At 41.3% G+C, this 21,294-nt stretch overlaps 1 protein-coding gene and 1 long non-coding RNA gene across 11 annotated transcripts in view; one reads left to right on the top strand and one right to left on the bottom strand.

Annotated features, from left to right (window-relative positions):
• The first annotated feature begins 4,762 nt into the window (after positions 1-4,762).
• Positions 4,763-21,294, top strand: part of Znf462 (zinc finger protein 462) — a 160,789-nt gene continuing 144,257 nt past the window's right edge. For 2 of the 10 annotated variants that reach the window (XM_004848173.4, XM_004848168.4), the window contains exon 1: positions 7,615-7,851. The gene's annotated coding sequence lies outside the window, so the exon portion shown is untranslated. Of the gene's footprint in view, positions 4,783-7,606; positions 7,852-8,085; positions 8,131-8,354; positions 8,525-9,176; positions 16,101-21,294 lie in introns of those variants that run through there. The other 8 variants (XM_087183599.1, XM_087183600.1, XM_021261163.2 and 5 more) reach the window with 8 other exon arrangements.
• LOC110350012 (uncharacterized) lies at positions 6,629-7,556 on the bottom strand. The gene is made up of 2 exons (XR_002396264.2): positions 7,374-7,556; positions 6,629-7,169 (listed from the first exon to the last, which is right to left on the bottom strand). It is a non-coding gene; the product is annotated as an uncharacterized LOC110350012 (long non-coding RNA).

Here is a 21,294-nt window from a genome sequence, read left to right as displayed (position 1 = left end):
AGAGAATTATAGGGTCTATTTTTCCATATCCTCAACAAGTGAGAATTATATATAGTATGTATGTGAGGTGATACTAGAGATTGAACCAAGGGCCTCTGCACTGAGCTATGCCTTCAGCCCTATCTATATATTTATCTATCTATTTATTTTGAGACAGATTCTAGCTAAATTGCTAAGTTCCCCAGGTTTAACTTGAACTTGAGATCCTCCTGTCTCAGCTTCCCAGAGTACTGGGGTTATAGGTATGTGTCACCACACCAGCTTACATACTATTAACACTTGGAAGATGTAAATATATGTGTATATTATATATTTCCTGCTAACTTTTATGTGTAAAAAGAGTATTATCTTTCATTTGCATAATTGATGGAACTGAATTTTTTCATATTGGCCATTAACAATTTTGTTTTGGCAATATATGGTAAACTTTTTGAAATTTACTTAATAGAATTATGGATTTGAAAATGTGGGAATAAAAATTAGGAGACCTGGAGTTTAGACTATGTACCATTATTGTTGGGAGATCTTATATTAACTTATTCAGTCTCTTTGGTCCTAAATTCCTTTTCCTGTATAAAATAAGTTCAAAATACCCACTAAAACCTTCATGCTAATATCCCCATGAAAAACAAAATACCTATGTGAAAAACTGTTCTTATAACACTATTTTATTAGCAGTATTAATACACTTTTTAAAACATTTATTATCACATATACAAACATTTATCCTTTTAATTTAAAAAATTTTTAATGGTTAAAAAGATAATTGATAGTTCATTTCAAAGAAAATGCTTGACTGCATAGCAAATATACATAATGTACATTCATATGTTTTTATATATCATTGTATAACTATATTACATGTAGTTTATGTATGTTTTACATTTCTAATTTTTATAATGAGAAGTCAATTTACTATGGACAGGCTGGTTCTTTTCCTTTCAAGGTGAGCTTTTGGGAATGTATTATGAAAAAAATCATGATCTTTTAACTAACAATAGGCCATTTTTCTATTTAATTACAAAATTCTCATAAACAATTTGAAGCTCCCTAATATGTCATAATGGAGATGAATTCTTTGCCTAACCATTCCTCTTCTCTTAATCTCATATCCAATTACTTACTGTACCTCTTCATTCATTTCTTGCATAAATCTTTTCTCTATTTCTGACTGCTTCCTCAGGAAATTTAAGAGAGAAGAATTAAAGAGATGGAAGTGTGAAGATCTTAGGATTTTAAGTATATATTGTGTAATTGAGTTAAAAAGGTTTGTGCTAATTTTTAATTCTTACAAAAAATAACGAATGTCTTACTATACATTAGCTACCACTAGACTACTTAATTTTTTCTCTTAAATATATTTTTGAATTATAAAGTGATTTATGTTTGGACACATACAAAATTCTAACAATTTCTTTTCCACCTCTCTCCTTACCTAACAGTTCAGCATGTATACTATCAGATTTTTTAAAGTCAAAAATGTTTAATAAAATGACCAAAAAATGTATATATAGAGAGAGAGACAGAGAGAGAAAGGGAGACTATCAGACCTGTTATTTCAAAGGTCTTACTGCTTATGATGAATTTAAAAATTTTACAAGTTGATTTAAAATACATATATATATATATATATATATATATATATATATATATATGAGCTACTCATGAAGGCACATGACTATAATTCCAGCACTCTGGAGGCTGAGGCAGAAGGATTCCAAGTTCAAGCCCAGTTTGGGCAACTTAGAGAAAGAACCAGTCTCAAAATAAAACTATTAAAAAGGCCAGGGATGTAGCTCAGTGTTCAGTCCCTAATACTGGGTGGGGATATATATAAATATATCCCCAATATAGAAATATATATATATATATATATATATATATATATATATATAGCAATATAGAGATATATCAAAGGAAAAAACTCAAAAGCAAAGAAAAAGAATCTTGAAGGTGGCATGAGAATAGTAACTTTGGGGCAAGTGCCATAGAGATGTAGATTCTAGAGTTGACAGCCTCTGAAGTTCTGTGTTCTAACCAAGTGACACCTCTCTCTGAGCATCATTTTGAAATACAGGTCTTTCTGCTGGAAGGGGTGCCTCTAGAAATGAGCACTCATTCAGTTGTGTCTTCAAATTTTTGATTAATCTAACCATACTTGATCTAAAATTGCTCTTTTTTTTTTTTAGAAATTTTATGTTTTCTATGCTGGAGATAGAACTTGGGTACTTGAACATGCTAGGAAAGTACTCTACTACCCAGTTTCATCACCAGTCTATATTTTAAAAAGGTCTCTAAATAAGAAATTCATGTTAAATTATGAGTTAAGGCAAGATATTGACCTTTATATGAACTATACAAATTTATTTTAACAAAATATTTTTTCTGTACTGTAGAGACTAAAATGCTCAAATTAATCAGATTCTCCTAGTCCAAATTCCTGTATTGCTTTTGAGTAAGACAAAAACTAAAATTCTGTAACCAAGAAATGTGATTTTGAAGCTAGTTCATGAAGTAGATCATGCATCAAAGATTTGACTCTTCTTTCATTCATCTTTGTATCCCTAATATTCAGCTCTGAGGGTAGCATTTTATAAATTCTGAATAAATACTCAGTAGTTAAATATTACGCGTTTCATGTTGATGGAACCACAAATTTAACTTACATTTATGGGACCAAGACTTCCTTTTGAAATTTAGAATATTACGTTTGAAATATCTTCTTTGGTATTCAAAAATATATATATAACTATACATAGAGAGTAAATTTAAATTATTACAATTTCTCTTCCTTTGAGAGCTGTTCAAGACTAGGAATCATCTAGACCTTTTCTTTTAGTCCCTTCTCCCTAAGCATGGATGTTAGTCAACCAGATACATATGTTTGAATATGGGTTATGAAAATATACTGAATTTTCTATATGAGATCAGAAAGAAGATGTGCTAGTGATTTTGCTGTCTTAAATTTGGAGGGAGTTCCATAATTATCTGATTTGAAATTTTCAGAAAACCTTTTCAAAGACAGTAATTTTCAGCAAAAGTAAAGGTATCAAGAATTCAACATAACTAACGTATTGAAAATCACAACTCAAATAGTGAAAGGACTATACTGAATTGCATAGAAAAAGAGTTTTAATAGGCAGAAAAGTCCCAGCAAGTTAAGAGGTATGTAGCAATATGGGTAAATGCTTAAAGGTAGAATAATTAAGACGTCTGAGAAAGCCATAATCTGTATTCACCTGGTCTTTGTTTTTGCTAAACGCATCAACTGGAACAGTTTTCTGGCTGGAATTTAGGAAGTGGAGCTATCAACTAGACTTTTTTGGAAGGGGTATAGCTTTCAGGAAGCAGAGAGAATTTTCCTTTTTTATACTATGGACCGTAAATATTAAAATCCTGTCATCAGAACATCTATGCACTGCTGTTTCAGTTGAAAATCTTTTAAATGGAATCTTTATCAACTCTTCATTTTTTCCCATGAGTCCTTCCTGCAGGTCTAGTAGAAGTCCTTTCTCTCTATAAACACTTTTCTTTAAGAGATTTGGGTGCCTTAGTTCCTTGAGGCTTTAATAACCAAAATGATTTATAGATTATCCCTCTCCTGCTAGTGTTAGGCAAGTAAGTGGATCATATTTGCATGGGTCACTCTGCTTATAGGACTTCACTGTTTCTTGAACTGAAATTCAAGATTTATTATTCTATTAATGCTCATAAAGTCACTCTTTTGATGAGCCATAATTTCTCTTTATGAAGAGTCTGTATGCCAGCCACCCATGATAAGGAGAAGAAAGTCCAGACTTTCAACATATTCTTATTCCCTGGAACATTAATAAAGCTTTGAAATCCCATCTGACTCTGGGGGATAATAACATAGGTAGGGTACGAAAGGTAAATATCAAGGAGTCAACATGTTTCTATGAGAATTCCTTCACATTGTTGGCTGTATGTAAAACTCAAGCTTTTCCATTTTAATTTAAAAATTTAACACTAATTTTCCTGATGGAGAAGATAACCCACCAACTAGGCTTGCATTATCTTTGTGAATATTCTTTGGGAATGAATTAGCAGGAGGTGTGAACTTTCTCTTGCTTATCTAAATGGCCTGCTAATGGCAAAGCATAATTACAGTTACTTAAGTGCCAAGTTTATTAAGGTTTTCACTAAAACTTTCAGTCACAGTGCTTTCTTTCACTGTCCCAGCTCACATTTTTCCAATTGCTTTCCTATCATTTGAACAACTGCCCCAAATAAAACCCAGCAACCAAACCCTTTACTCCCCTTGTGTTTAATTTCTTTCACGTATTTTAGTTGGAGAGTTAAAGCACTTTTGACTTCTAAAAGTCTACAAAAATGTGTGAGACATCATCAATTGAAATTTTAGCCTTGTCACCTTAAAAAAGCAGGGGTGTGAGGGAGTTTTGCAGTAGTTTGCTTCACAGCTTTGGGAAGTCAGTTTGCTTCTAAAGCAGAAGACTGACTTGTCCTAAGATCATCTTTGGAGCCCTATTTCAGGTGAATTACACTTTTTCCCCAAGGCACCCACATCAGAAGCCCCGGAAAGCCACCATCTCCACATCAGTCTCAGGATCTCCTCGCTGTCTTTGTCCCTTCTAGACGTGGAGGCTTGGAGCGGAGGTCTGGTTTCCAAGGATTGGAGCGTTTGAAGGGCGGGGCCATCTCCAAGTCCTTCTCCCCTTTTTGTCCTCTTCTTCTGGGACGGGAGGGTGGAGCCAGGCCCTCCCGCGGCCGGTTCGGGAGCTCTCTCAGTCTCGGTCGCTCGAGGTGAGTCTGAAAGGGCGGCAGCCCGTTTAATTGTAGCGCAGGTTAATTTCTTGAGTTCACCGCAGTCGATCCGCCAGCGGCTTCCCCGGTCTTTGCCAAGTGGGTTTACGAGGTCGGAGGCGTGCTGGGGCGCGCTCGCGTTCTAGCGAAAGGCTCCTCCCCAGGGCTCATTCCCCGACTGCGGAAAGCCCTTTGGTGCCCCAGGAGCCTGGAAACTCAAGGTCTCCTCTGACCTCGTCGCGTCTTCCTCCCTCCCCACCGCCTGGTTCCCTACGCCTCGGGGAAGGGCGGCCCCTATTTTAGCACTTCTGACCCAAGCCAACCCAGAAGAGGTACCTTCACGTCGATGAAGATTTTTATCGCAGCCTGCGAACACCCAGCAGTAATAGGAGCTTTCAACCTGAAATACGATTGTTATTTTCCCGGTGCAGAGCTTGACAAGAAAAGTCAGCTTTTTATTAAAGACAAAGAGGTAAATTATCAGCCGGAACACTGAGGGGACGGCGGAGACCTGGCGCGCTTCCTCTGGTTGCCACGAGGAATTTATGGGGGAGCAGCGGCCGGCTCTCAGACACCCCTGGGGTCCCGGTGGGGAGGAGCTTGGGCCAGAAGAACTTCCCAGGTCCCTAGGGGCACCTGGAAGGGGGAATCCTTCCAGTTCTGCACAAAGCCAGGGTCTTTCCAGTGCAGAGCAACCTCACCGTCTTCCTGTCCTTTCTTCTTTCACTCCTCTGTCTTTGATTCCCGTTTCCCTTTCGCTCGTGTCTTTTCTCCACCTTGTTCCCCTCTCCCTACTTTTTCTCTTCCCTCTCCCTCCTCCCCCCTTTCTTCTCCACCGCACGCCTAGTGTCATTTATTTATTTATTTATCACCCCCGCCATCAACACCCTTTTAGGGCTCCCGAGCTTTTCAATGTGAGTGGGAGGAGAAAAGGGCAGGAAGTGTTGACTGGAAGGGGGTGAAATCTTGCCTCAGGGTGCGAGATTCTGCCCGGGAATATACAATCCGGAAAAATCGTAGAAAACGAGGGGTTTAGACCTGTTTATGAAACCCCGCTATCCGATGGGAACCAACTGTTTGCGCGTCTCCTCCTCCTCTATTGTACTGATTTACGGGTATATATGCCCACACTCGGACTGTTGGGGGGCGGGGGGCGAGTGCTGGAGAGAACAGTCTTGCCCAGGATTCTCGATACCGCGCCTTCACCGGATGCGCGCTCCTCAATGCAAAGGAATCCAGCAACATCCCCCAATTCAGACGCGGACAAAAGAAACTTTAATTAAGGTCTCTGCCCCGCGCGCTGCGTGTTTCTCTCTCCCGAGGCTGTTGATGTCCAACTCGAGATCTGAGAAATAGAAATGGTACAGCCAACCCATGCCCTTGAACTTCAATTGCTCCTGACTTGCTGCATTGATTTTTTGATACTGTAGTCCCCCTAAATCCCCCCTCCCTGCCTCACATTAAAGCCTTAGGAGACATTTGACCTGGCGAGAGGGGATGGAAACCCACTCTTTTGCAGAAGAGATAGTTCAGAACCATTTGGGGGAAATTACACGAAATAAAAATTCAAGGTGTGAAAGCTTCATCTTGGCTCTCTTGTCTTCAACACCATGACACCTTATCATTAGGAGCACTGATTGTTACTTTCCAAGCCTTCAGATGATCAGGAAGAGCAAACAACAAGGGGCTGGAGGGTGTAAAGTTATTTAAGTAGACCCCCCCCCCCCTTTGGTGCGCCGTCAAAACATTTCACAAGTTAGGAAAAGAAAGTGGTGATTCCGAGACTCAGAATGATGGGTTGTTTCCGTCCCCCATCCTTTCCCCCTTCCTATATAAGAAAGAAATAAAACGTACAATGAGCCTTTATTTCGGGGAGGAAGACTTCAAAATTCGTGCCAGTAATGGACAACTTGAGCTTTTCACTGGAAATACTCACACCGCAAGCTGGAAAGGAATTAAAAAGCCCCACGTGGTTGATCTGGGTTTAGACTTGCAACCTCCAGTTCCCCGCGTCTGTTCTTTCCAAAGATTGGCCTCTAGATGGATACATGTGAGGGACCCTGTGGGGCCAGGAGCCTCGGGCAGGGCTGATGGTGGGAGCGCTATGTGCAGCGGGGCAGGGTCCACACTGGGGGCTTCCTCCGCCGGCCGCCCTGGCCGGGCGCCTCCGGGACGCGAGCGCGCACGCCTCAGCCCCGGCGGCCGCGCTCCTCGCACCGCCTTCTCCGCAGGTCTTTATTCATCTCATCTCCCTCTTCCCCTTCTCCTCCTCCTTTGCCTCCTTCTCCTCCTCTTCCTCCTCCTCCACCACCTCCTCCTTCTCCACTGCCGCCGCCGCCGCCGCCACCTCCTCCTCTTGCATCTCACTGGCCTGGCTCTGTGTTGCTCTGAGTGACAAAGACAATGTCCCAGCCTTAACTTTGCAACCACCTTGCCTCCTTCTGGGGTTCACGGGGGGGGGGGGGGGTCCGCAGCAGAACCTCAGCATCTCCTCCAGCTTCTCCTGCGCTTCTCTGGCTCCTGGATAATTCTGTCCCGTCCCCCACCCCCCCAGCCCTTTTCCCATCTCTTTCTTTTTCCCCCTTCCTCACTCCTGCACGTTGTTGTTGTTATTAGAAAGGCTTCGCGCACCCCCTGGTGCTCCGGCGTTTTGTGTGGCAGAAGATTGTCTTCCTTCTCTCTTTCTGTCTTGCTTTCTCTCTCCCTCTGGTTGCTCATTATTCAGAGAGAGACTCAGAGGGAGGGAGAGAGCGCGCGAGGGAGAGGGAGGAGAGGAGAGAGAAGAGCAGAGAGAGGGGAGAGAGTGAGAGGGAGAGGGAGGGAGGGAGAGAGGGAGAGGGAGAGAGAGACGGATATCTCAGGTCATCTGCCGCTGCAGCGAGTCTGAGGAGCCGAGGAAGGCAGGGAAGATGGCGATCCTCCATTGCTGAGACCCGGCAGAAGCACATGAGACTCCTAAACAACTTCCACAACAATAACCCAAGCAGGAAGAGGAGAAAGAGAAAGAGGATAAGGAGGCGGTGGGGCTGGAGAACCCGAAGCACCTCCCGGCGCCGGGACGCTTCTTCTGTAAGTTACTGCAATTAACCACCACCTCCGGGTGGTCTGAGTGCGCCGGGGAGGAGAGCGCGGGGCGGTGGAGGCACCGACGCGCTCATTCATTCGGCCGAGGAGGGTTGGCGGAGCGGGGAGCACCGGGAGTTCCCTGCATGCATGGACTGGCTGTTGGAAGAGGAGAAGCTAGAAAGAGGAGGAGGGGGAGGAGGGAGAGCAGGAGGGGGAGGAGGAAGAGGAGGAGGAGGAGAAGCGAGGGAGGAAGAGGAGGAGGAAGAGAAGGAGAAGGTGGAGGTGGCTGTGCTTTTCCTGCTGGCTGCTCCTTCTGCGAGGGGGGGGGGGCGAGCGAGCGGGCGAGCGAGCGCTTAATTAATTTCGTGTAGTTCTGTGAAGAGAAGAGAAAATGAAAGATGAGTGAGAAGAGAGCTGGAGGCTTAGGACGGATGCTCCGAGCGTGGGGACAGGAGTAGGGACGGAGAAGGGGGCGGAGGGCGGGAGGCAGGGGACCTGTGCCCGAGCCAGAAGGGAGCGAGCGAGGGTCAGGGGAGCGAGCACTCGGAGCGAGCGGCCCGACCCGAGCGGGTTGACCTCTTTCTTCTCTCTGTCCCTCTCCTTCCTTTACCCCCTCTATCTGCCTGTCCCCCACCCGATGGCAAAGCCGTGCGGATTGGCACCCCCTCTTCCTCAGGTATTTGGCTCTGGCTCGCTGTCTCTCTCTCTCTCTCTCTCTCTCTCTCTCTCTCTCTCTCTCTCTCTCTCTCTCTCTCTCTCTCTCTCTCTCTCTCTCTCCCTGAAGTTGGGATGCGGGGTTGGGATGTGTCGGGGGGTGGCCACTGTCGCCGCTGTGGGCGAGGAAAGAGGCGAGGAGCAGGGTGGGGGGCGCGCGCGCCGGGTGGGGGGGCGGCGCAGGTTGAGGAGCAGCTGAGGAGCTGTCTCCAGGCTGGAGGTTCAGAAGCGCCTAGTGGAGGAGGACAACGGTTTCTGGAGAGGAGAAGCCATTACACACGTTTGGCTCTCCTCTGAGGCAGAGAGAAAGGAAGACAGGGGCCTGGGGGGGGGGGGCGTCTCACTTCTGCTGCGGTTCCCAGGGGTCTGCCCCCCTTCCAGGCGCGAGGGGAAGCCGCAGCCGCCCCCCATTGGAGCAGCCCCTCTCTTTCCCTTTCTTTATCTCCCTGTCCTCCATTTGCAAGCTGTCTGCTTTGGTTCCAGTCCAGACTCCAAAACACAAAGCTCCTTCTCACGTTCATTCTCCAGGCTGTTCACCATTCCTCAAGGAACCCTCATTTTCTTTTCATTGAAGCTTCTAACCTACAGAGAGGGAGGAAGGAGGGAGGTTGCCTGGAGAGTTCCTTTTATATTCCTCCCCAACCAAAAAAAAAAAAAAGTTTCATTTTTAACCACGCGACTGGGATGGGGAAAGACCAACCAGTTGGGGCTTTCTCCTAGGTCCCCCGGGGCTGCGTCTGAGTGTCTGTCTTGGCTGTTTGGCTTGCTTTGGTTTTGTTTCTGGAGGTTGCTTGCAGGTTTTTGAAGGAAGTGACTAGTTTGGTTGAGAGCTGGGAACTGAGTCAGGTAAACCGTGTCTTGTAACTCCACCAGAAAATGGAGGAGAGCACGGGTTTCCAGGAGACAAAGCTGAGATGAGAAGTGTTTATAAAATTATGGTTGTCTCCATTTTGAAGCTCAGTTGGTGATGGCTGGAGGAGGAAGCTTGCTTGCCTACTCTTTTCTCCCTCTCCAGAGGGAGACATGGTGGTGGTTCCTCACTCTCTATTCATTATGCAAGGAAATGAGGACTTCTGGGGGTTCCTCAGATTTTTCCCCTACCCAAGGAGTGCTTTCACAAGTCATTGAGACATTTGTTTCCATTTTAGAGTAAACTTTTGGATTTTTTTTTTTTCTCCTTTTGAGTGGACCTGAAGGGTTTTGACCTCCTTCAGGACAGGCAAGGCAAAACCTTAAACATTTCCACTGAGGTCTTCTCACAATTTAAAGCTGCGTTCTCCAGGTCTCCTGAAAGTCACCAGGAAATGTTATTTCTTCATTGTGCAGATGGTGGTGGCCCAAAGCTGAGATTTTTTTTTGAGTTCTGGGGCTTGGTGATCATCATGTTTGAGGCTTTGCAAGACTTTATTGTCTGGTTGAGTATTATTTCTGCAAAAAAAAAAAAAATCTAGAAAAGAAAAAAAAATATTCCTGCAAGTTGTCAGAGAACTCTAAGACTGGCTGACTAACAGCAGTTTCTCCAGGTTCTACATTTTTCTTCACGTTGTTCCATTTGTATGTTAGGCCTTCTTTTAGCTCCTTTGTTTCCCCGTTTCCCTCTCCTGCTATTTTTTCCCCCTGTGTTCTCAAGTACTGTAAGTCTTCAGCAATATCAGTATGTCTAACTTAATAATGTCACTATGGAAACAAATTGTGTCAGTTGAGAAAATCTTATGTCCAGGTGTCTTCACCTTTTTAATTGGAGGAATTTATTAATCTTGTAGGAAGACATTTTGTGAGGATGATATGAAAAAGGGACCCTGTCCTACCCCAGTCCACACATTGATTTGAAGCTCTTTCCAGATTAGTTCTAGAGAATGTATGTAATTGACCCAAGGAAAGAACTAATCCTAAAATGCTTCAGGAATTTATAAAAGTCAACAATGAAGATGTTGCTTTTCCATTAGATAAGGTAGCCATCTTGAGGATAAGGAAAGATGTTAGAAGAATTTTAGATGGACTATTAAAGATAGGTGAGGAGAGCTCCACAGTGAGATGAAAACTTGGAGAAGCTTCAGAACCAATTAATGTAATCTGAGGGGGCTAATTGGACCTTGCTTTCAACTCAGGAGAAATACAGAAAGGTACCAGCTCCAACAGAAATAAGGAACATGTTGGTGAGCGACTTGCACCAGCTTTTTTCTTGCTTTGCTTTCTCATTATGTGTCAAATCATTGTGTGTGAAGTTCCCCATGTCTACAGTATTTTTGTGCATATTGAAGTGGTTTTTGATTCCAGGTGTAATTATATTCTGTTGAGTACCTTGTAGCAGTGTCACTCAGTAAAGGCACAATGCAGTATATGACAGCATCACATTTTTCTAACCAAACTGTTGTGTCATTAATTGAGGATTATTGTTCTTCTGAGGGGTGTGAAAGGAGAAGGGAAACATGGTTCTTTAGCTGATAATTGTCCATGGTCAATGAAGTAAAACCCTGTTTTCACAGATGAAGAGGATATGTGGTTTTCAGTTGATGTGTATGTTTATTTAAAACATACTTGTTTAGGTTTCTGCTCCTTTATTGAAAATCTAAGATTCTCCAAGAACACTTAAAAAAAAATCGTACCTGCAACCATACCTTTCATTCTTCATTTTTGAATGTTCTCCCTTGCTACCATTACTTCTGTTCTTAAGTGAAATGTCATCACTGTTATATTTAATGAACATATGGATGCTAGGTGTTCAAACTTGGAAGCTCAAATGTAGTGGATAACGAGTTATTTGGGAAAGTGGTTATCAGACAATTTTGCATCTAATTATATATGTTTATCTAAACAAATATACTGTATGTTGATCTTGAAACAAAGTTTTATGGTATCTTTATTGTTACTGAGAGCAGAAGAGAGAATGGTTAATTTATTTATTTCAGTTGGGGGGGGTGACAAACTGATTGCCTGTCCATCAGTTTGACTCACTGTATTTGTCATATTACAACCAGGGACTTCAGTGTCTTTAGAGATGGCCTCAGGTGAGCTTTTTTAAGGGAAAAAAAATGAGCTTCTCTAAGAGGCCTTTTGGAGTTTGAGAATATGTTCTAAGTGGTAACCTAAGAGACACAGCCATGGATTTTGCACTTCATCAACATGGCAAGCACCATACTATTTAAAGACATGGTTTCCTAAATCTTTCTAGAATGTATTTTGGATATATCACTATGAGAAATAAGAGTGTCAGATTGAACATTCTGATTTACTGTCAAAGTTTAAAAATTCTTTTTGTTTTTGACATCAAGTTCATGAGGCTCATAAGTATGGCAAAATTTTGCTATCACTTCTAATGTATCACAAAGAGAAGTCTTTATGAAGAAATATATGTAAGCTATGATGGACACTGCCATACAAGAGATTCTTGTTGGATCTTCATGTTCCATAATATTTCTCATCTTGCTTTTATATCAGTCTGATTCATTGACTATTCCCTAAGGATTTCTCCGTCTGACCCCTCACTCCCACCCCTGTTGGAGACAACTTTTAGAGGGGAAAATAAACCAAAACACAAAACTATGTCTATTCCTAATGAGTCTTCTGGAAGATAGGAGGGAAAAAAGTCCGACTCCACTAATGGGCTTTAAAGTACTTGTGGTCAGTTTTCTTGAAGGAAAAGAATGGTAAGGTTGTCTCAGGAAAGTCTTGTTTTCTGTGATGGAGTTTAATATGTTCTAGTCTGCCTAGAGTTATTCCTTGATGCTGAGATTTCTTGTCTTTTTTGTGATCTGTGCCTTTCCAGACTGATAATTCGCTATGTCACGGGATAGAAAATTGACAAAGCTGTGTAGAATAGTTTAAGTTAGTGACTGGAGAAGAGTGATGCCATTTCATGACGCTGCAGTCATAGAGTAAGAAGTATATAAATAATAAATTCAGATAGCAAAGGATCGGACTTGAGTTTATGACTGCATGGTTTAGTATATGGAAACTAGAGAAATTCAAAAAGAAGTGGGGAGAGAAGATTGCCAAGATCTATGGGTAAAATCCAGTGAGCTGGAAAATGTATCAGCTTGTATGTATGTATGTGCATGTATGAAAGCAAGTATCTTGTGAGATTCACATACATAGGAAGTTGATGGCTTTGGGAGAAACATTAGCTAAGTGTTGGTGACCTATTAATTGATTATGAGAAAATAGAGAAGAGAGTAGATAATGCTAGAAGAAAATTCTTCTACTGTGTGATATGCCAAGACATCTGGCAGATGTTATGTTGGGCCCTAAGGAATGGACAGTTTAATTTTAGCCCTAGCAAGGAAATGGGAAGTTCTAAGCTCTTTTAATAGCACAACTCTTAGTTTGGGGAAGGTTGCTTAAAAAAAAAAGAAAGAAAGGAAAAGAAGAGGCATTTAGTGTAATATGAAAAAAAAATACTGCAGGGAGCATAAGCTGAGATTTTGGGATGTTAGACAAAATATTATTTCCCAAGTAGAAATTAACATGGAAGTCAATTAAAAATTGACAAATATGCACACTATAAGTGAGTATACGGTAAGTGAGGGGAATATGAGGTATTTAATACTGCCAGGCAGAACTTCCGATTTAGAAGCTAGGTTTGTTTTTTTTTAATGCCTTAGAGTGATAATATACCTCAAATATCCTCTCTCCACCCTCATTTTACTGAAGAGGAAAAACATGAAGCAACTTGAAGGAGGTCAGAAAGTTCAACTGTAACAAAGCCAGGCCTAGAACTCAGGTCTGCCTGCAACACAGTGCCCTTTCCACCTCCCCAGATGCACTTGATTGACACATTGTGAAACAGCTGTACTCTTGAGGACCCAGGGCTCTCTGAGAAACTGCTGTCATACATACACCACTGGGACAAGAGTTTGGATTCTTGTTAATTGAATTTAACATTTTAGGGGATCCCAGGCTGAGCATGGTGTGTTTCAGTCATAGTTCTGGAAACAATTTTGTTCATGTGACTTTTAGTTAAGCTTCAGCTATTGGGTTTGTAGCTGTGTATTTCTCATAATTCTTCCTATTCTTCTCTCTTGTTCCATCATCCAGGGCTTGGAAGTCTTTTTCAAATGCCCTTCTTTGGAAATTCGTCCGGGTCTATTGCAACTTACAAAAGTGCCCACAATTGGACTCTGAGGATCTGTTTTGCAATGTGGGACAGATTTAAATTGGCTTCTTTCAGAGATGTCATTTTGTAATACTGAGGGGTAACTGAGAGGGTGAAATCCAGTCTCAAATAGTTCATGGTGATTTTCAAGGGTTCTGCAGTCATTCAGATAGGAGCCCTCTTGTATTTTCTTGGAGACCAATTTTCTCATGCAAACCAGTGGCTTACTACTTTCCCCACTATCCACGAAGTCGTAATTAAAATGACTTAACAACACAAGCAATATTTAATCATGAATGATAGGAATGTACTCTAGGAAGAGTGAAATGGGTTTCATTTCTGTCCCCTCTTGGATAAGCAAAAATATTTTGTAAGGAGGAAGAGTGATGTTTGGAAGTTTCCACGTTTTCTAAGCTTCTTCCAAACGAACCCATAAATTCTTAATCCAGGAGGCAGTCTGGAGAAGGTAGTGCTCAATGTGGACTTCTGGCAGAAGCACAGTTAACGTTGTAAACAGTTGAACCTCAATGTGGCACTCCTCCAAATGAGTTGACTGTCGAAAATAAAATGTTCCAGAAGAACTGGGAGAACAGGAAAGAAGTTAAAACAGCATGGTTTGCATGCCAGTGCTGAAGGAAGAAGAAAAAAGTTTGGCTTTGTGGGGTGGGGGGCATTGGAAGGAAGATAATTAAGTTGAACTGTCTCCTGGATTTGTAAGACCTAGCAGAAGTTTCCAAATGCAGGAAAGTAGATTTTTATGAATTTAGATTGTATTTGCAGTTTACTAGGAAGCTTTCCCTTTGAGCTTTGTATCTGGAGAACTGCACAGATAATAAATGATAAGTCCATTGGAAGTAATTTGGATTTACATTTTCTGCTTGGCAATGCTAACATAAAAGTTATCTTCTCCCCAGGGTCCTCTGTCCTCATCAGTTGAAGCATCCATAGATTTTTGAAATTGTTGAGTGTGCCTTCAACACAAAGTTGTTTTTTCAGGCTCAGAGAGGTAAAGTCGTGTGGTGGCAAAGGATGCTGGTATTGTCACCTACAGGTGCATTGTCTTTTGCTTCTGGTGGCTTCAAAGCATTCTTTTCTAATTCCTAGCTGGAGACATTGCTTCTTGAGTTATTCTTGGAGGGAAGATTTCTTTTCATGCCAGGTCATGGGTATTTTGGTATTGATTTCCTTGCTTTCTTGTGTTTGCTTGTTTAGTTCACTTCATGTTGCTTCTGGATATTAGCAAAATACTTAGGCTGTGCCTGTCCACATCTTAACCCCCTACCTTCGCTCAAAGGGTAGAACCTGCCTATTGGGGTGAAGGGAGGGTTGGTAGGTATTCATGTGTTAAAAAACTAAATAAATACTTGAAGATGAGGACTCTATAATTCAGGAACTTATTTGTAGGTGTTCAAGTAGATTTTAACATATGCTATGCAAGGAAAGATGGGGAAAATACTACTAGGAAGCAATAGATCCTGATTTAAATGTTTTAGGCATTTGCCCAAGGTGAATAGCAGAGACTTACCTTTGGATTCAGATTGGTTAGAGCACAAAAGGAGCTGGATGCCTATGGTGGACAACTGTTTCAGAAGTAACTAAGCCCAGGATTTGTGGGAAGGCTTATCTGCCACAAAGCCCACCTGAGGAAGGCCACACTCACTGCTGAAGCTGTTGTTTGGCCAGTTAAACCAGAACACAAGCTAAGGCCCTTGAATTTTGGATTCTAATTCTTCTCTTCTCTGTTCAGATGTAAGAAGGTAAAGCCATTATTCTTCAGTTTTGCTCATCTCTGCTTAGGGCTTCTGCCTTGAGCTGGGAAATGCTAGAGGCAGCAGGGTGAAAGTTGATTTCCTCAGAGGGAACATTTTCCCTCTTAACACTACAAATGTGCCTATAACATTGTACTTATTACTCAGAAAATAATTGTGCAGTGGCACAATGTGGGATACTTGAAAGATGTTTGCTACACAAAGGTTCCAATACTCACCTGCAGATTAAGAAATGGGTTTCTAAACCATCTCATTTCTGTTGCTAATGAAAAGCTTTGGAAGGCACCTATGAATTAGAGCTCCAGCTGCTATCATGGTAGGGGAAGTTAGGCCTTGAAAGGATACATGGATTAGTCTGTCAGAAAAGCAAACAGTAGCATCAGCACAAGTAGAAAATAGACAGGGTTGTTAAGCTAACAGAAAAGTAGGCTAAAGCATTGCTGTAATTATATGGTAGAAATTTGCTGGGAAGGAGAGTCTACTTGGATGGGAAAAGGACAAAGAGGTAGGAGAGTAATTGACAAGTCAAAATAGAAGAGGTCTGTCCACTGAGAAGAACCTACAGGAAGTAAGACCTTGCTCTTAAGAAAACAATACAGCAAGTAGAAAAAGACCTTGTAATTTGGTACCTATTGCATGTGAAATATGAAGACCAGAGCTCAGATCCACATTCTTTGGTAAGTTCCTATTGTAAAAAATAGAACTGGGCTTGGGAGACTATTTGTGTGACTTCTGTGTTACAAATACAGCCTTTTCTGACAAAGGACAGATGGAACCTTGAGGGAATTGGTTAAGTAGGCCTAGGTAGAGATTTTCCTGGAAAATGAACGAAGTAGAGACTAGAGCACAGTAGAAAATAGCTGCATTATTAATGGGAAGAAAATGTGATAGTCCTCTCTAAGGTTATCCATAGAGCTTCTCTATCTACCCTCTGGGTATTAGAAGAAAGGAAGAACAAAGTCATGCTTATTTCAGAGAGGAAAGAGTGGATCATGACTACTACCTGGTGTCCAGTTGAGGATTAAGCCATTTGCTTGATCCCAAACGTCAAAGACTGGTCTGTCAATCCACTCTTAGCATTTTAAAATCCAAAATAAGGCTACTGTGAGGCAGGATGTTTAGCCACTCTAATCCCTAATTACATCATCCCTCTGTTATGAACAATTAGTCAGCAATTGAGCACCATTCTTTTTACCCAGATTGTGAAGGACCTACCTAATCTAGGGGTAAAATCTTTGGGGTAAAATTTGAATACTGGGTTACAGACTGAAGATGACCAAAGATAGAAACCAGTTAGAGATCATGTAAAGATTTCAACATGACTAATAGTTACCACCCAGACTTTTCTCTTTGCTAGTTTGACTCTTAAGTAGTCTTCCTGAAGACTGTTTATTAGTATTTAATAATGTTAACTGGGAGAAGTGTCTGTGTGGAAACCATTTTCATTTGAATGTCAGAATTGAGCTGCAGAACTTCTCTCCTCTCTTCTCTCAGTTGAGGGTTGTCTGTCCTAATGTTGGCTAAGAGTGATAGAGAATAAATATGATTGCTTCATCAAGTTATTTTGCCATTCCTGAATACAGTAGTAATATCATATAGTCCTTCTAAAAATGCTGCTTCCCCTCTTGGTTTGACTGATAGCTAATATTAATTCTAAGTAACATTTGTTTTACATTTAGTATGAACCAGGGACTATTCATATGGTGGAGGAAACCAAAGAGTTAGGGAGGTAAAGTGATTTACCCAAGGTCATGGGGCTACAAGGTAGGGAGCCAGGATTCACATGAAAGGCAACTGCCTCCCTATTTCTGGCTCTGGACTGGTGAGACCTGGCCTTGGTTAGTACTTAGTATGCTAATAGCGTCTGTTCCTGATGCTTTATCTCCTCTAGTTGCCAGGAGTATATCTTTGGTGTTCTGAAAGGAAATCTGCACATAATGGAAAATTAATTACAATATAATGGTTGATATGAGAGATATAACAGTGCAATAGATTGACAAAGTGTGTTTAACTCAACAGTACCTTCTTTTCATTTTGGGTTATAAAGGAGATGATGGGAGAAACAAAACAAGAAACCATGTAGGGGCACTTTAGAGAATAAATATTTTTAAGTTGTATCAAGCTTGTAAAGTACTTGTACACATGGATCTTTAAAAAGAGCATGCTAAGAGTCGTGTGCCCACCAGTAACCCCACCGCTCGGAGGCTGAGGCAGGAGGATCACCATGAGTTCGAGGCCAGTGTAGGCTACACAGTGAGTTCAAGGCCAGCCTGAATTAAAAAGCAAACCCTGATGCAAAACAAACAAACAAAAAAGTGCATCTACCTGTTATATGGCAGAAAGATGCTGTGGCTTGTTTTTTCCATGTAGAAAAAGTGCTTTACTTTTCTGTTTTTTAGGGTCCCTCTTAAAAGTCACGGTGCTCCATGTTAGCTTTATTTACCTTAAACCTGAAAAACCTTTTCAAAAAACTGCACAGTCGTTTGAAAATTAGCTCTACCATCTAATGGTCATTTGTGGAAAATGAGGCAGATTCACTTAAAAGTGTGGGTGCAATTACTACCTGCCCCCTTTAATAATTACTGTGTGCTCTCTTTAGATCATGGAGACATGAGGAGTGTTTCAGTCTTACCTGCCTTTCCCTGAAACATTAAAATACAGTAAGGAAGCTGGTGTTCATAGATGACCATAAATGCCCTTAATAGAGTAACAGGCTGTATGTACTAAGGGAGATAGAACAGCTCCAAATACCTCAATGATATCCAGGACAGTAGCTTTTCTGTATGACAAGCAGTTGGGCCTTAATTGCTAAGCAGATTTCAGCTCTAAATCTTCGCTGTGCTATGGATCCGTTCAGTTGATCTGTGGTCCCCAGACTAACCCATAATCAAGACTCTTGTAGAAGCATAAATGTGCATCCTGATTTTTGTTTTGTTTGTTTAGGGATTGAGCCCAGGGGCTCACACATACTAAGCAAGTGTTCTATCACTGAGCCTCCTCGCCAGCCCTGTGTCCTGTTTATAAAGTATACTAGAAGGGCTGGGGATTTAGATCAGTGGTTCCGGCGCCTGCCTCACAAGGGCAAGGTCCCAAGTTCGATCCCCGGTACCAAAAAAAAAAAAAAAAAGATAAAGTATACTAGAGGAGACCACAGACTCATCCATTTTTACCTCATCCATATCATTATCTATCAAACTTATTAAAACGATTGTTTTCTTTTTAGTTCTCTTCTTTAGTTCTTCTCTTCTCCTCTCTTTTCTATTTTTGTGGTTCCAGGAATCAAACCTAGGGCTTCTCTTGTGTTGGGCATGCCCTCCACCACTGAACTACACCCCCAGCTCCAAAACCATTCTTTTCTCCCCCTTTCTTTTATGAGTGCATATTAGTTGTATAGAATAGTGGATTTTGAGGGTCATATTTGTACATGCATATAACACGCTTTGCTCATTTCCACCTCAGTAGTACTGCCTATTGTTTTCTTAGATTAAGCCTTTTAATGAGAAAAAGCCTCAGAAAAAAATAACTATGTAGCTGAAGAGTGTAAAAGCGTGTAATTCTCTAGAAAGAACTTCTGATTTACAGGACTAGGGACTCTATTCAGCCTTACCTACCATAAACTGTGACCCTCATCAGTAATGCCTGGCCTTCTAAAATATCCCTCATCCTAGCCTGTCTAAAAGACCAATCTTCAACTTGTTTCTTCACTCTTAGACCAGCCCTTTTTTTTTTTTTTTGGTACCAGGGATCAAACTCAGGACCTTGCACTTTCGAGGCAGGTGGAGGAACCATTAAGCTAAATCACTGGCCCTCTTTACTCTTTCTCCTAGTTCTTTAAGGAGAAACTTACCTAGGCCATCCTAAAGAACTGCTTTGCACAATTGAGGTGAATTTGGTCAGCATTCTTTGTGGGTGTAGTGACAGTCATAGGACACTGAATTTGAGAACACACTCAATATGAGAGGTACAGTAGGAGAGGGAGCTTTGGGACCTGTCTCAAGGAAGTAAATGTATCAAGTTTATGGCAACTTTCAGCTCAGCCTTCATCCCAGCACTCTGGGAGGCTGAGACAGGAGGATGGCAAATTTCAATGCATAAAGTTTACGTATGCATGCTTGGCAAAGGAATCATCCATTATCTTTTTTTTTTTTTGGTACTGGGGATCGAACTCGGCACCTTGTGCTTGTGAGGCAGGCGGTGGAAACCACTGAGCTAAATCGGCCCCTCATCCATTATCTTAAAAAGAAATGAAAGCCATATTTTTAAAGATAGTTTCCATGGTCATTGTAAACAACAAACATTGTATAGGTCACATAAAGTAGTATACATTTAAGAAAACAGAATTACATCCTTCCACTTGAGAGTAAAAGTTCTCATTGTCATTCCATCTTCTCCCATGGCTTTACCTCTACTTAGTAATGGGGGGCGTCGTACCGAGAAGTGAAGGAGTATTCCAGAAACAGATGTCCACTAACAGTGAAATTTATCTCATCCTATCCTATTGTTGACTCAGTGTTTCAGAGTACCTTACCTCTTCTTTTTCTGACCAGTGGTTGTAGCTTGTTAATAATGAATGAACATCACCCATAGGTCCTCAAATTAGCAAGTGTTAAATGTTGTGTGATTATTAGGAGAAAACAAGATAATCTAGTCAATGGGCTTAATTAGGTTGTGATTGCCCAATTCCTGCTTCATGATAATTATATTCATAACCCTGCTTCTAGACATCAACTACAATTATCAAAATTGACCCCAGCACAGGTAAGTGTTAGTGATCTTATTTGACACAGCGCTGAACAGTGAACATCTGATGTTTGCCAAGGTGCTCCTCCCTGCTCCTTCTCCCCCTCCTGCCACCTTCTTAAAGTTTTTCCCCATCTCAGAAAGTTCTTTGGCAATATTATTTTGTCCATGACTAGGCATATACTCTATAACTCATGTTGTGTTTTCAGAAAAATAGATTCTTAAATTTTTAGGCATCAAATGTGACTAAAAAGCATTAATCCATTAGTAGATAAGAACCTTGAAGTATAAAAATCCAAAATTGACTGAATTGTTTTTTCCCTCAGCATATGAACATGTTCAGAAGCTCTAATATGATTCATTTGAGTAGATCTTTTACTTTACAAGGTGTAATCTTAAAGCAAAAAAAAAAAGAGAATCATTTGTGGTTAAGATGTTGCCTTATCAACAGGCTCATTAAGGTCCAAGGAACTGTAAAGTGAGAACTTTTATGTTACTCCTGCTTACCCCCTAAATTTGTTAAATTTTCTGCCAGTGTATTCTAGCATAAAGAGAATATCTCATTACCAGGGATGTTGTTTACTGTTTAATCTCCCAAATGGAGACAATGATTTCTAGAAAATACAAACAACAACCTGTATCAGAAGTGAGTATGTCAGTGTGGCCCTGAATCATTGGGCTTGATGGTCATTTGGCAGCCTTCCCTTTTGGATACACAATTATGTGGGAACATAATGCCCTTAAAATTTGCACACCATGGCTAAACTTCAGTGTAGTTATCTGTCTGAGATAGTAGATAGGTAGATAGATAGATAGATAGGTAGATAGATAGATAGATAGATAGATAAAAGTAGAGAGTGCTAGATTCGCTCTGGGGACTTAAGTTTTTGTCAAAACATCAGGAATGTGGATTTCTACTTGGCAGTCATTTCTTAGAATGGCTGGTGACAGTGCACTTCTCTGTGCAGGGGTCTCCATTAAGAAAGTGATGTATCATGAGCAGAGCATATGGGGCTGCATAAGAGGTAGAAATTTATCTCTCTTCTTTCCCAGCTGTGTAACCTTGCCTAAGTCACTTAGCTTCTCTGTCCCCATGATTTTCTGCCCAATAAAATGGGTATGATATGCTAT

The sequence above is a fragment of the Heterocephalus glaber genome, unplaced genomic scaffold (genome assembly GCF_053883595.1).
Source record: "Heterocephalus glaber isolate CG9 unplaced genomic scaffold, H.glaber_assembly_v1.0 deba00001481, whole genome shotgun sequence".
In the NCBI taxonomy this organism is placed as follows: Eukaryota; Metazoa; Chordata; class Mammalia; order Rodentia; family Bathyergidae; genus Heterocephalus; species Heterocephalus glaber.
Note: the sequence above shows the minus strand (reverse complement) of the source record. Positions and strands in the feature narration are given on the sequence as shown.